Source organism: Microtus oregoni, unplaced genomic scaffold (genome assembly GCF_018167655.1).
Source record: "Microtus oregoni isolate MIOR12 unplaced genomic scaffold, Mior012 000105F_ref0000443, whole genome shotgun sequence".
In the NCBI taxonomy this organism is placed as follows: domain Eukaryota; kingdom Metazoa; phylum Chordata; class Mammalia; order Rodentia; family Cricetidae; genus Microtus; species Microtus oregoni.
Window position 1 is genome coordinate 3,079,888 of NW_024544720.1, and position 12,516 is coordinate 3,092,403.

The following is a 12,516-nucleotide window of genomic DNA, read 5'->3' on the forward strand; positions in this document are numbered from 1 at the left end:
TCCACCACTGGCTGGTTTTATCATTAACTTTTAACCTTGTTTAATGATTTGTTTAAACTTCATCTTGTTTAATGATGAAGCCCACCTAGTACTATCAGTGCGTTAAGCCAGCTGATTTTCAGTAGGAGTTCAATAAATATTTGTTGAACTATGGAAGAGTGAATACCAGAATCCTGTATCAGACGAAGGTCCTTGAACTGTGACATTCTTGTAGAGTTTAGGGTGACTGACTAAACTGAGTGGAGTGTGCGTTGTGGTTGCACTTTCAGATCGTGTGTTAATGGACGGTGTTCCTCTTCCTCAATTCCACAGGCTTTGTCAAGGCTCAAAAGGACCGACTTTCCCAAAGTTTTCCATTTGCTTTGACTATTTCTTGTGACTTTTTGTTGTTGAGACAGGCAACTTGCTACGCAGCCAGGTCAGTCTGAAGCTCATTATGTAGCTCAGGCTTGCCTGAAACTTACAGTCTTGATTCAGACTCCTGAGTGCTTGAATTCTAGACATGTACAACTGAAGGCGTTTTTTTTCTGTTTAACTTTGTATGACATAACTTGGTCTTTCATGATCCTGCGTTTCCCACACATGTGATTGTTTTTTTTTTAATGTAATAAATTAAACTGCCAACCATTTGCACCTTCTATGTTGTGGTTATTTAGGAACACTGATTTTATTTAAGTCTGTAAAATGTACAAGACAATCTGAGCTGCAAACACATCTCTTCCTTCACAACTCATACTGACCCATGCTTTGAGTTGTCCCTGGTCCTCTGGCAATTCCTTATGCCACAAGAAGAGGAAAAAAGGGAAAATTATTTTGGCTTGAGAGGAAAGTTTAAAAAGCAAGACAAATGTGTTTAGAAATTATGCTGGTTTAGTAAAGTGGTGGTATTAGATTCACCTTCAGTACCACGCTGTCAACCCTGAGATCATACATGGAGGCAACATTATATAGACTGAGGAAGTTTTAGTTATGTGTTTAGTACTAGTACTCATGTATCTATGCAACAGCAGTTAAAAAGAGGGCATGAATTTGGGATAGAGAAAGTGTGTGCAAGAAAAGAAAAGAAAGGAGTGGAAGATTTAATTTAAAAAATAACAAACCATTAAAAAGTAAGAGTGCTGACTTATGGATCATATGTGATACAGTTTAACATTGTCTTTCAACTATGATTGAGAATGATACCACAATGCTTGACAACAATGTCAACATACCTACTGGCGGCTTATCGGGGCTGCAGTCTCAAAGGCATGAAAATGGCTCAATCAACTTTTCTGTGTTTTGATGCTTCAACTCATCCAGGATGAAGCTGCTTTTACTGGAAGGTGTAGTCATGATGTCTCCGGCAACAGTTTCAAAAGTTTAAGAAAATGAGAGTCAGCTTTGAATACAAGAGGCCATGAACTGTGAAAATTGGAGCGACATCTGTCACTAATCGGCCACAGAATCCCTCCAGAATTTTTGTCCTTGTAGTAACCTTTAAGGACCAGGGCCCGCTGGAAGTGGCTGCCCTCAGTGGAACTTCCCTGTGGTCTTTCTTTGTAGGAGGTTTTGCAGGAGCAGGGCAAGCCTGAAGGTCTGGGAACCACAGCAGGAGAGTGGGGGGCCAGTGTCTTGGAACTCCAGGGAGTGCTCATCAGAGAGGTACAGACATATGTTCTGGCTTGGAACCCACTTGGAGTGAGTTTGGTTTTGTCTGTGTCCCGTTATCCGCCTCATGCAAAAGGACAAGGGTTTTTGACCAATCACTGCCCATGCAAAGAGGCTTTAATCGTTATCTAGTGACAAAGAAGTCACACAGTGACTTGAAAGCACTCTGAATGAACTAGGATCCAGAAAAACAAAACAAAACAACAACAAAAAAAAAAAAAAAAAAAAAAACAACTGTGCTTCTTGGTCACACTCTTCAGCAGCACTAGGGGGCAATCCTTCCTCCCAGAAGACCCCCAGCTCGTTACCTCCTTACCCAGAGTGGCCACACACACCAAATTTGCGCTAAAGTTTACAAAGCCAGGCATGAAGACTGCGCGAAGGACTCCACAGCACACGTGGGAGCGCATTTGGCACCGTGCACTTCCGACCATCTAGGGCCCCGAAGGCTCGGAGGCCCAAAAGGACACCGGGTGCTCAGGCCAGGAGGGTCCAGTGAGGAGGAGGGAGAGCGGGAGGGGCAGCACCTGAGGAATCGGCTGCAGCGCCTCGCTCCGCCCCCGGGAACTGAGCCCGCGGCCTGTGGCAGAGACGCCAGCCACCGGTGGCGCTAGCACCTCGGAGCAGAGCGCAGCGCGGAGCCGCCCGGGGCTGCAGAGACCACCCGGGCCCTCTGCCCTTGCTCCCGTCGGGGCCAGGTGAGCTGCTGCCCGGACTCGCGGGTACTGGGAGGCGAGGGCACTCGGTGGCGACCAAGGCCTGTCCTCTGGCGGGCTGGACACCTTGCAGGCTCAGGGCAGCGTCGCCTGGACTTTCTTCTGACGACCTAGGAGGCGGCGCGGGAGTGTGGAGTGAGTCGTGCGGCCGGGCAGGCGCCTGTGCCAGCAGGAAACCCTACCCCGGTCCCTGTCCCCGGCTGCCTAGCTTCGCCGCCCGCGGTCACAGGCCTGTCACCCCGGCTCCGCTGCTGCCTTTGTGGCGGGAGGGAGGTGGCCGGTGAGCTGCAGGGCAAGGGAGGCTGCGGCGAGGGGGTGCGTCCCGGCCGCTCCCCGAGCACGAGGGGACGGCTAGCGGGTCCCCGAGCACTGGGCGGACGGCTTGTAGCAAGCTGGGGAGGTGTCCGCGCAGAGGATGGGGAGAGTTGGGCTTGGGAAAGTTGAGAGTGGTCAGACGTGGTCAGGCGTTTGCTGGGGTCCACGCCAAATGTCACTTTGTCACACGTGCGTCTTCCGGTCATTATTTTCATTTCTCTACGAGCTTCTTCCGAACTGCTCTTATTCTGAATGAGACACAAAGGGTTGCGTTGACAGCTGACCGTGAAAATAGACAGCAAGGTGAGGTGTGCCCTGATCAGGCAGGGTGAAGGTGGGCGGTGTGTTAAATCAGTGGATTCCTGGAGTCCTCCTGCGTTTCATTAAAAGGAGATTATCTGTATAGGTTCACCGCTTGAGTTTCTCATTGAAGCCAAGCCCAGGAAACGTGCAGGATAGGGTTCTGTGCCGGAAGGCTGCTTCGACAACTGAGTCGTATTCCTCTCTTTTCTAGAAACCCTATCCCAGAACCGTGTTCCTGGCTAAAATAAAAAACAAATTTTGATTTCTACTTTTGAAACCGTGAGATTCTCCATCCCGCCTCCCTTAAGAAATCCTCCTCAAGTCCTGTTTCAAAAGAGCCTTTGCAATTGGAGGCAGTTCAAAAGAGGTTGACTGAATTTCTCACTTAAAAACCGCTCGCTCCTCTGCCGTGTTCTGGTAAAGCATGAAATTCTGCTTTCGTTTAGTCACTGCTGTGATTATTTTTTCCTTTCTGAAAACTTTGGTGGAAATGCAATATGGAAAACTCACTAAAAAGAGAAAACTTAAAAATAATATACTCGCTGAAATAATAATAAAGTTACATGCATATAAGTATGAATTTTAAAAGGAAATGTAAACTTTAAAAATACTGAGAACTAAATAGAAATTAGGAAACAATTTCAAGCAACATCAAAGAGTATACAGTGGAAATTAAACTCTTCCTTCCATAACTTCTCTATGAGGTAGAGTTTGCCAATTTATATGTATAAATTTCTGTTAAAATGAAAATGTTATGGAAATAGAGGAGGAGAGAAATGGAATATAAGATTGCTCACATCTAGATGGATATGCATATTAATGATAACAATTACCAATTAGAGGTCCTCTTGTGTTGACATAAAGTCTTATCTGGTGGTGGATACTTATTACCTTGACAATTGGTTAGAAAGTTAAGTCTTGGAAGGAGTGTAAGTGCAAAAAGCAGGGCACCTTTTCTTCATGCTGGCTTTGTGACCTTTATCTCCCTCCACCTTGAACCTCTAGGAAGCAGAGCAAACAGAAGTTACTTTGTTCACCACAATTTTTTCTCTGAAAACACCAAGTAAACTTTTGTGTTCTCCCATTGACATACGATAAATAACAACATTTAAAGGGTGAGATACAGCTGAGAAATAGGGTGCTTGCTTGGTCTGAGTCCTTAGGCTGGGTCTCCTCACACCACACACAGGCACATACACACTCTAAAGACAGATGTCACCAGGGATATGGAGGCTGAGTTTAAGATTTCTTTACCTCAGATAGGCCATACTTTCCTTGGGAAGGCTTTCCTGCTCCTGTCCCCTTAGTTAAATAAAGAAACTGCTACATGGTTTTTCCAGGGTCCTTCTGACTCTTCAGTTCTACCGTCCAAGTCTATTGTCTGAAGTTCTAAGTTCTCTTGGCTCCTAAGCTCTAGTAAAGGAGTCAAGGTGCTCTAAGCCTAGCTAAGAATAGCCCGTTGGACTGTAGATAACGAAACAGTGGAATGATAAGGATTTTCTGGAGGAAGACTCAGAAAGGAGAGCTAGAGATGCTTGAAGTGGGTTTCTGGAACGTCTGCTGTTGCTGTTGGTGGAGGCTGACTCTGGGGCTGAGTGGACTTTGCATGTCACCTTGGAGAGAGATTTCTCTTCACAATTCATGGTGCTATTTTAAGGAAAACCACTCTTCTAAGATAGTTACTTTTCTTTTTGCTAAAGTGGAAGCCCATTTACCTCAAAGAGTCTTGACAATTTAATTAGCAACTCTCAAGAATATTTACACTACAGATACTCCTTACAGCTATGATATTTTGTTACTATGTAAGTATACACTCATATTCTTAGCAGGAAAATTTTCTGATCACCATGAAAGACCTCAGTTAAGAGATTTAAAATATATACTGCAGGTAGTAATTGCCAAAATCGTTGCTATTAAGATGAAGGTCTATTCTACAAATGAATTACAGAGAAATCTTTAAAATCTTAAAAGTGCTTGATTGGTATGCTAAAATTATAAATTAGAAGAATATGTTTGTAAAGACAGTTAAATAACCTTGATTTACTAACAAAACTCCCCCATAACTTAAGTAACAAGAACAAAATTATTCTAAAATGGCAGTAGCCATCTCAGTTTCTTCCAAGTCTTGATGTGTACACAGATCTTTTTATAGATGACTTATGTTACGGATAAATTTTAATCTGGATTTTTATAAACATTTAAAAACAGTTTCATTATTTATAATAATTTTGTAAATTTTTATGCAACACATGCCCCATAATTAATGTTCTCTTTGGAGATTTTAAAGTAACTAAAAAATATGAGCATCCTGATGAATGTAAACACTCTCCCTCTTTCCCTCTCAGTCTTCCCTACTTTTCCCTCTCTTTTTTTCCCTTCTCAACACACTTAGGGTTTTTTTTCAGTGTGGTTGTAAATGGGTGGATTCAAAGTTAGAAATTCTGGGTTCAAACCTAGCTATAACATATAATGGGAATGCTGATCAAGTAGCTTATTTTCTAGTCATTTAGCTTTCTAATCTATAAAACGGGTTATAATGGTAGTTCTCTAAAAGGTTAAAATAAAAAAAAAAGAAAATGCCTGTGAATGTTCCCCCCTTTTATTGATAAAGTTTCAAATTTCTGATGATTTGTAGCAATTAAATTATTAGCGTTTGGTCAGAGTTTGCACTGATTATATGATGAATGTATAGAAGCCAGTTACATCTGTGAAGAGTGCTTAAGTCTTTCAAGATAGCCTTTTTCAGATCAATTATAGGTTTCTTTTTTCTGTTTTCATCCTATGCTTACCAACTATTATGGGTTTAATCTTGGGAAAGTTGCTATTAAACTTAATGTCTAATATCATATATATATAATTAAAGTGAAAAAACAGTACCCTACTTTTCTTTGAAGGGTTGTTTTATAAGTAGTGAAATTTTGATCACAATTTATGGTCTTTTTTTCTTTCAATTAGAAATACTTCTAAAAAATCAGACCAAGAAAATGTACGACCGAATTGGGTTATCTTTAGGCAAGAGACAGACTGGAGTTCTTATGTAGTCAAGGTAGCTCTTGTAAGTTCTGGAGCGCCCCCAGCCCCCACACGCTGCTCTCTGTGCCCTGAGCTCCAGGAGGGTTCTATTGTGCACTCTTCCTTTTCCCTCACTCCTCCGAGTCCAGATGTGAGGTTGCATAATGACTTCAACTCAGCTCCGTGTTTGCCCCACCATACACTCTCAGAGCATGGTTTCTGTCCTGTCTATACATGGCAAAGCAGAGAGAGAACTCAGTGTCTTTTCCTTGTACTTTGTCTGTGTTCAGTAGTCCCTCCAGCAGACGCAATGTGTGCTGCAGGGAATCATGTCTTGGACACGGTCTGTTTTTATGGTACCAGTTTGGAAGCAGAACTACTGCCTGTGTTGATGTGTTTCTGTTTAGAAGGTTAGGATACTTTTTTGTTTTGATTCTTCTAACCTCTTGTGTGAGGGAATTTCTTGGTTTTTGTTCTGGAAAGTGGGGTTAACAATTACTGCTTTAGTTACTGACTTTTTGCATAGGATTTCTGTAAAGACATGAGAAAATAAATGTGGACTTGATTTTAGGGGAAAAAAGGCCCACACATCAGTACTAGGTTGTCAAAATTATATACCATTACAACACTTTTAGGAGTGTATAACACTCCTTGTAGGCTTTGAGAAAACCTGATCTACTGAGTGAACCCGGAGTTAGGTGTGGAGTCTAACGGTGCACCCTGAGCTACTGAGTGAGCCTGGAGTTAGGTGCGGAGTCTAACAGTGCACCCTGAGCTACTGAGTAGAAGCTCTGGGAAGCAAAGTTACCAATCTGCCTTTTAACAATCCATATAATGCTGGGTGACTATTCTAGGGAGAAAGGAACTTCAACACTCATAAAAAGTGTTCTATGAGCTAAATATTAGTTGTAAATTGATCTGAAAACATCATAAAATCATTTTGCATGCTAAACACAGGATGAAAGGTAGCTATTGCTATTAGCTCCTATTTGTCATTTAATCTCTTAAAACCTCATTCAGACAGGAATTACAAACTAGACGCCTGATGGGCCAGACACTCATGTGTGGGGTGGCAGAATAATAGGGGTGTAAAATAGTCACCCCTATTATTGCTGCAGTGATGAACTTACTTGTTAAGAAAAGTCTGAAGGTGGCAGAGCCTCGAAAGCTCCTCTACCTGTTGCTATTTAGGAATGTGGGCGCTGTGGCTACACCATTCGACAGTCCAGATAAAGTGCAAAGTTCACATTCTTAAGTTAACTTAAATATTTTTGATGACAAAAAGTTGACTGAACAAACCAGTCTGGAATCTAGATCACTTCTAGCCTGGATCAAGCGATATTTGTAACCAGTTGCTCATGATGACAGAAGAAATCTGCTGTTGGTTACTTGATAATGGAAAAGCATAGTGAGATTACAGGCATTTTCCAGTGTTCAAATAATAAAACTTCAATAAATTAAAGTCTGGTGTTGCCAATTAGGTAAAGAATTAGCTATTATGTTCTACTAAGATTGAAGGCAAAAATTCAGGTTTTTCTGGAGAGCAATTATAAGCCTTTATCAAACTGCCTACTATAAGACAGTAACCCCAGGCCATAGGTAGCCATTTAAACATAAATTAACACCTTCAAGCAGAGACTCCATTTCTCAACTCTGCTGCTCACATTTTAAGTGCTGGAGAGCTACACGTGGTTACTGACCACTGCTGGGGCATATAAATAAGACCAAGTCCTGTGAAGAAGTCAGTTCTGTTGGAGGGCACTCAATTCTTCAGGAATTTCCCCCGAGGAGTTTGTTGGAAAGAAATAATTAAGCCTGATGTGGTGGTGCACAGCTGTAATCCGAGCACCGAGGAGCCTGAGGCAGGAGGATCTGGAACTGGGCCGGCCTGAGCTAGGCAGCAAGACTGCATTTCAAAGAAAATGCAAAATATAACATCAAATATTAATTCGAGTAAAAATTTAGGGCTGGAGAGATGGTCCAGTGGGTCATCTTACTGCCAAGCCGGATGACCTAATTCTGTTATCAGAACCCTCATGGAGGGAGGAGTGAACCAACTCTGGCAAGTTGTCCCCTGACCGCTACACACAAACCGTGGCACCCACAGGTGTGTGCTGTGCACATAAGGTATATAAATAAATATACAAAGTAGAGTATTAAGTTTAGAAAATCAGCCTACACGATCTCAGAGAACCTAGACAACAACATACATGGTTCTAATCTACATGGGAAGTAGAAAAAGACAAGATCTCCTGAGTAATTGGGAGCATGGGAGAAGGTAGAAAGGGAAAGGAAGGGAGGGGAGCAGAGAAAACTATATAGCTCAATAAAATCAATTTAAAAAATAAAAAAGGTGGGAGTTATTGCCTCAAAAAACAAAACAAAAAAATAAAATTTATTTTTCCAGTAAAAAGCAGTTTAGAAAGAATGTAAACACAAGCTTAAAGCGAAAAAAAAAAAACCAGTCGGCAGTCAATATTTGGGAAAGTAGTGTTAAATATATTAAGTGAAAATATCTCTAATAGAATCCTTTTGCTTATTTAGGTAGATAGCTTAGGTACAAAAGATTATGGAGCCAATTCTTCTAAAAACACGTACAGCCTTTCTCTGTGGGTTCTTGTTAGAGATGCACATCCTGCCAGGTGGTGGTGGGGCACACCTCTAATCCCAGCGCTTGGGAGGGAGAGGCAGGCAGGTCTCTGTGAGTTTGAGGCCTGCCTGGTCTACACAGTGAGTTCCAGGACAGCCAAGGTTGTTACGCAAAGAAACCGTGTCTTGATAAACCAAAAGGAAAAAGAGAAAAAGAAGTCCACATCCCGCCTCCCTCATTCCTCCCTGTGGTCTGTTGAATGAAACTCTAGCATGGACCAGGAATCTGTGAACTGATAACTCTGCCGCTATCTGTGCATCCCTCAAGCCGCATCTGTGTTATTGTGACGGAGTTAAAACTCCGGAGCTTTGTCTCGACCCTGTTCTCACTGTGGGGATACACTGTGAGGTTCAGTGGCTCTCCACATTTGCTGGATGAGCAACATGCTTAACCAGGGAAACGGAGTGAAGCATTTGCCTCACAGAGTGACTCCTTTAGATGGTGAAGTGCTGGAGAGGGACATGGAAGAGTGGAAAGGGAGCCTGGGCTTGCATCACTGAGAAGCCACACCTGAGTGGCCACCCCTTGGGAGTTTGCAGATTGGGTTGGAGAGGCAGATTTATTTCAACTCCCGATATTCTCTGCTGTGCATAATTTGTAAATTTTTTGGAAGGAAGTTAAACATCCCCAAATTCACCGTGTTTCAGGATCAACGCCTGTCGTATTTGCTTGTGAAACACAGCCCTGCCTTACTGAGTAAGTGTTTCTGAGGTGGAGCCTCCGAGTGTGTCTCGTACCCAAGAGCTTTTTATGGATATCAAAGTCTTAAAATTATCCCTCAACATAACACCCTACGGACCTCGTTTAGCAGCACGGATAATGGGAAGTTGCCACGACTGCAGGCTACAGTGTGAAGAGCAGAGTGCCTGGTGCATTATTTCTTTTATCTACCGCACTGTTTTCACCGAGTTTATTCACTACATCCTTATAGTGTATTTAGGGGACTGAAAAACTATCCTCATTGATTATAATTGGCATCAGAGAGCAAAGGAAATGTCTCTTTTGACATGCCTCCACCCCTCCAAGTCTGTTCCCTTTTGTTTTAGTTTAAATTTTTATTTGATTTGTTATCTTTGAATGTGTGTGAAGAGTGCACGCCTGCCACAGAATGGGCGTGGAGGCGGAGGCTACCTTAGAAGATCCTTCGTCTTTCAGGTATTGCTCTCAGGTCCTCAGGCTTATGGTTTACACGGCCAACCCTTTATTTGCTAAGCTATCTCGCCAGTGCCGTCTGCATGCCCACCCCACCTTTTAAAGATGAACTTCAGCCTCCCTCCCTCCTTCCTAGAGAGGTATTGGCTCCCTTGGAGCTGGACTTAGAGGCAGTTGTGAGCTGCCTGATGTGGGTGTTGGGAACTGAATTCGGGTCCTCTGCAAGAGTGGTATATACTCTTAACCTCTGACATCTCTCCTCGGTCCTTAAAACGTTTAGTAATACTTTCAGGACTTTTTGCAAATAATATAACTGCTTATAGAATCACAATTTGAAACAGTCAGTAAATGTGAAAAATGCTTAGCTCCGTTTGTTTGGAAATTCAGTAACAAATCATAATAAGCTATACCACTTGATGATTTTAATATACATTAAAATGTTAAAAATATCAGTAAAAAACAAAATGACAGTTTTCTCACTGAAAAACTTAGGCAGGTACTTTGTTCTAAAATTTATATTAAAACTATGAAACAAAATTTTTCCCAGTTTTCTGTTTGCTGAGAGAAGATGAGAGGAATTGAGTTTTATTCTCTTTTTTATTCTTTCTTGTTTGTTTGTTTTTTGAGACAGGGTTTCTCTGTGTAGCCTTGGTTGTCCTGGAACTCACTCTGTAGACCAGATTGGCCTTGAACTCCATCTGCCTCTGCCTCCCAAGTGCTGGGATTAAAGGTGTGTGCCACCACTGCTCAACTGAATTTATTCTCTTTTTTTTTTTTAAATCAGTGCTGAGGTTTGAAGTAAGAGCCTCACTTATGCCAGGCAAGTACTCTACCACTGAAGTACTCTTCAGAAATTATATTTTTGTTTGCATTTTTAGTAGTTCTTTGAGAGTGTTGTACAATGTATTTGATCTTACTTACCCCCTCCCTTGAAGATTAAAAGGTGATATAAATGTTGGGGCACTCTGGGCTTGAGACGGTTCTCTCCTATTTCTTTCTTTTTCTTTTTTTTTTTAAATTTATTTATTATGTATACATATTCTGTCTGCGTGTATGTCTGCTGGCCAGAAGAGGGCACCAGACCTCATTACAGATGGTTGTGAGTCACCATGTGGTTGCTGGGAATTGAACTCAGGACCTTTGGAAGAGCAGGCAATGCTCCCAACCACTGAGCCATCTCTCCAGCCCTCTCTCCTATTTCTGAACGGAATGTGAGTGCATGTCACAAGCCAGAGACAGCACCGCTATGGGGTTTCTGTAGCTTTTCCAGCTCACCCGGCTTGTTCAGCTTGCTTTTCTGTTTTATCCTGTATGTTCCCTGTGTCTTCTCAGGGCCAAAATTATAGCTAATGTCAAAAACAGTGTAGAACAACCACACTACAAGATTTTCCAAAAACATTTGGAGAAATTATGTTTTATTATGTTTAAATTTTAAATAGAATTCTTTTTAAAAATTTTAAAAGTAGTTTATTTATGAATATTTTTGCCTCAGTGTATGTATATGTAACATGTACATGCCTAGTTCTGAAAAGGAAGAAGGTATCAAATCTCCTGGAATTGGAGCCACAGGTGGTTGTGAGCCACCATGTGGGTCCTGGGAATCCCACCCAGGTCTTCTACAAGAGCAGCCTGTCTTTAAACCACCAGGTCATCTCTCCATTTTCTTTTCTTTTCTTTTTCTTTTTTTTTTTGTTTGGTTTTTCTATACAGGGTTTCTCTTTGTAGCCCTGGCTGTCCTGGAACTCACTCTGTAGGCCAGTCTGGCCTCAACCTCAAGAGATCCGCCTGCCTCTGCCTCTGGAAGCTGGGATTACAGGCGTGCACCGCCACTACTACTGCCTTGCCTGTACTCAATTGTAAAATCAGATATTCTAAATGGTTGATACCTCTGTAGAGACTCTTGAGCCAGTAGTATGCCTTATCTGAGCTGGTGCCTCAGAGCAGGATTTGCTTAGGAATAGCATAACACATAGAACAGTTGTGTGTCTGTCATTTCAGGGCATGGGTGTGGGCAGAGGGAGGGAGAAGAGAATATTTGTATATGCGCAAAACACAGGTTTTGAAAAATAGCCAGAAAGGACTTTGTGACTCCTCTGCTCTTCCCTGCTTAGTATTCTCACAGAATTTAGTAATTTTCAGCAAGCTTTCATAGTTATGGTTTGGTTAATGAGAACCAATGGCCAGTGTGTCACTCATTGCACATGCATTGTTTATAACCTGTGAAACGGGCTGACTAATTTTGATTTTTAAAGTTACAAAAAAGGAAACTCAAGAAGACACACTGTTTCCCAAGTCCCTTGGTGGTAAGTATTAGTCTGCAGACAGACAGAGGCTGTTTGATTTCAGAGCCAGTTTTCTTTCCTTGAGTCATCCTCTTGGCATTTTGTGACTATTGGATTCTAAAACCTGAATGTCAGTAACTATACCTTACAATGTTTTGCTGTATCCAGGAAGACAAGTTGGGGTAGATGTGAGACCTGGGGGCAAAGCTGTGATGTGGTTGTGGAGTAGGGACCAAACCTGGTTCACTCACCAAGCTTGAACAAGGCTCCCAAGCTGCAGATATCTGCCTTTTTCCCTTTCTCTCTAGCTACAGCTCTTGGAACAAATACATAGTTAGCCCTCAATAAATATTTTTTAATGAGCGAATAAACACCACCTGTTGAGAACTGCTGTGTATCTTCCCGGCCTGAACCAAACTTCATTCAGACCTAAGCCATT

The 12,516-nt window shown here is 42.2% G+C and overlaps 1 protein-coding gene across 1 annotated transcript in view; it reads left to right on the forward strand.

Moving 5' to 3' along the window:
• Positions 1 to 2,278: 2,278 nt before the first annotated feature.
• Positions 2,279 to 12,516, forward strand: part of LOC121443342 (GREB1-like protein) — a 253,801-nt gene continuing 243,563 nt past the window's right edge. Inside the window, exon 1 of the mRNA XM_041645069.1 lies at positions 2,279 to 2,345. The gene's annotated coding sequence lies outside the window, so the exon portion shown is untranslated. The remainder of the gene's footprint in view (positions 2,346 to 12,516) is intronic.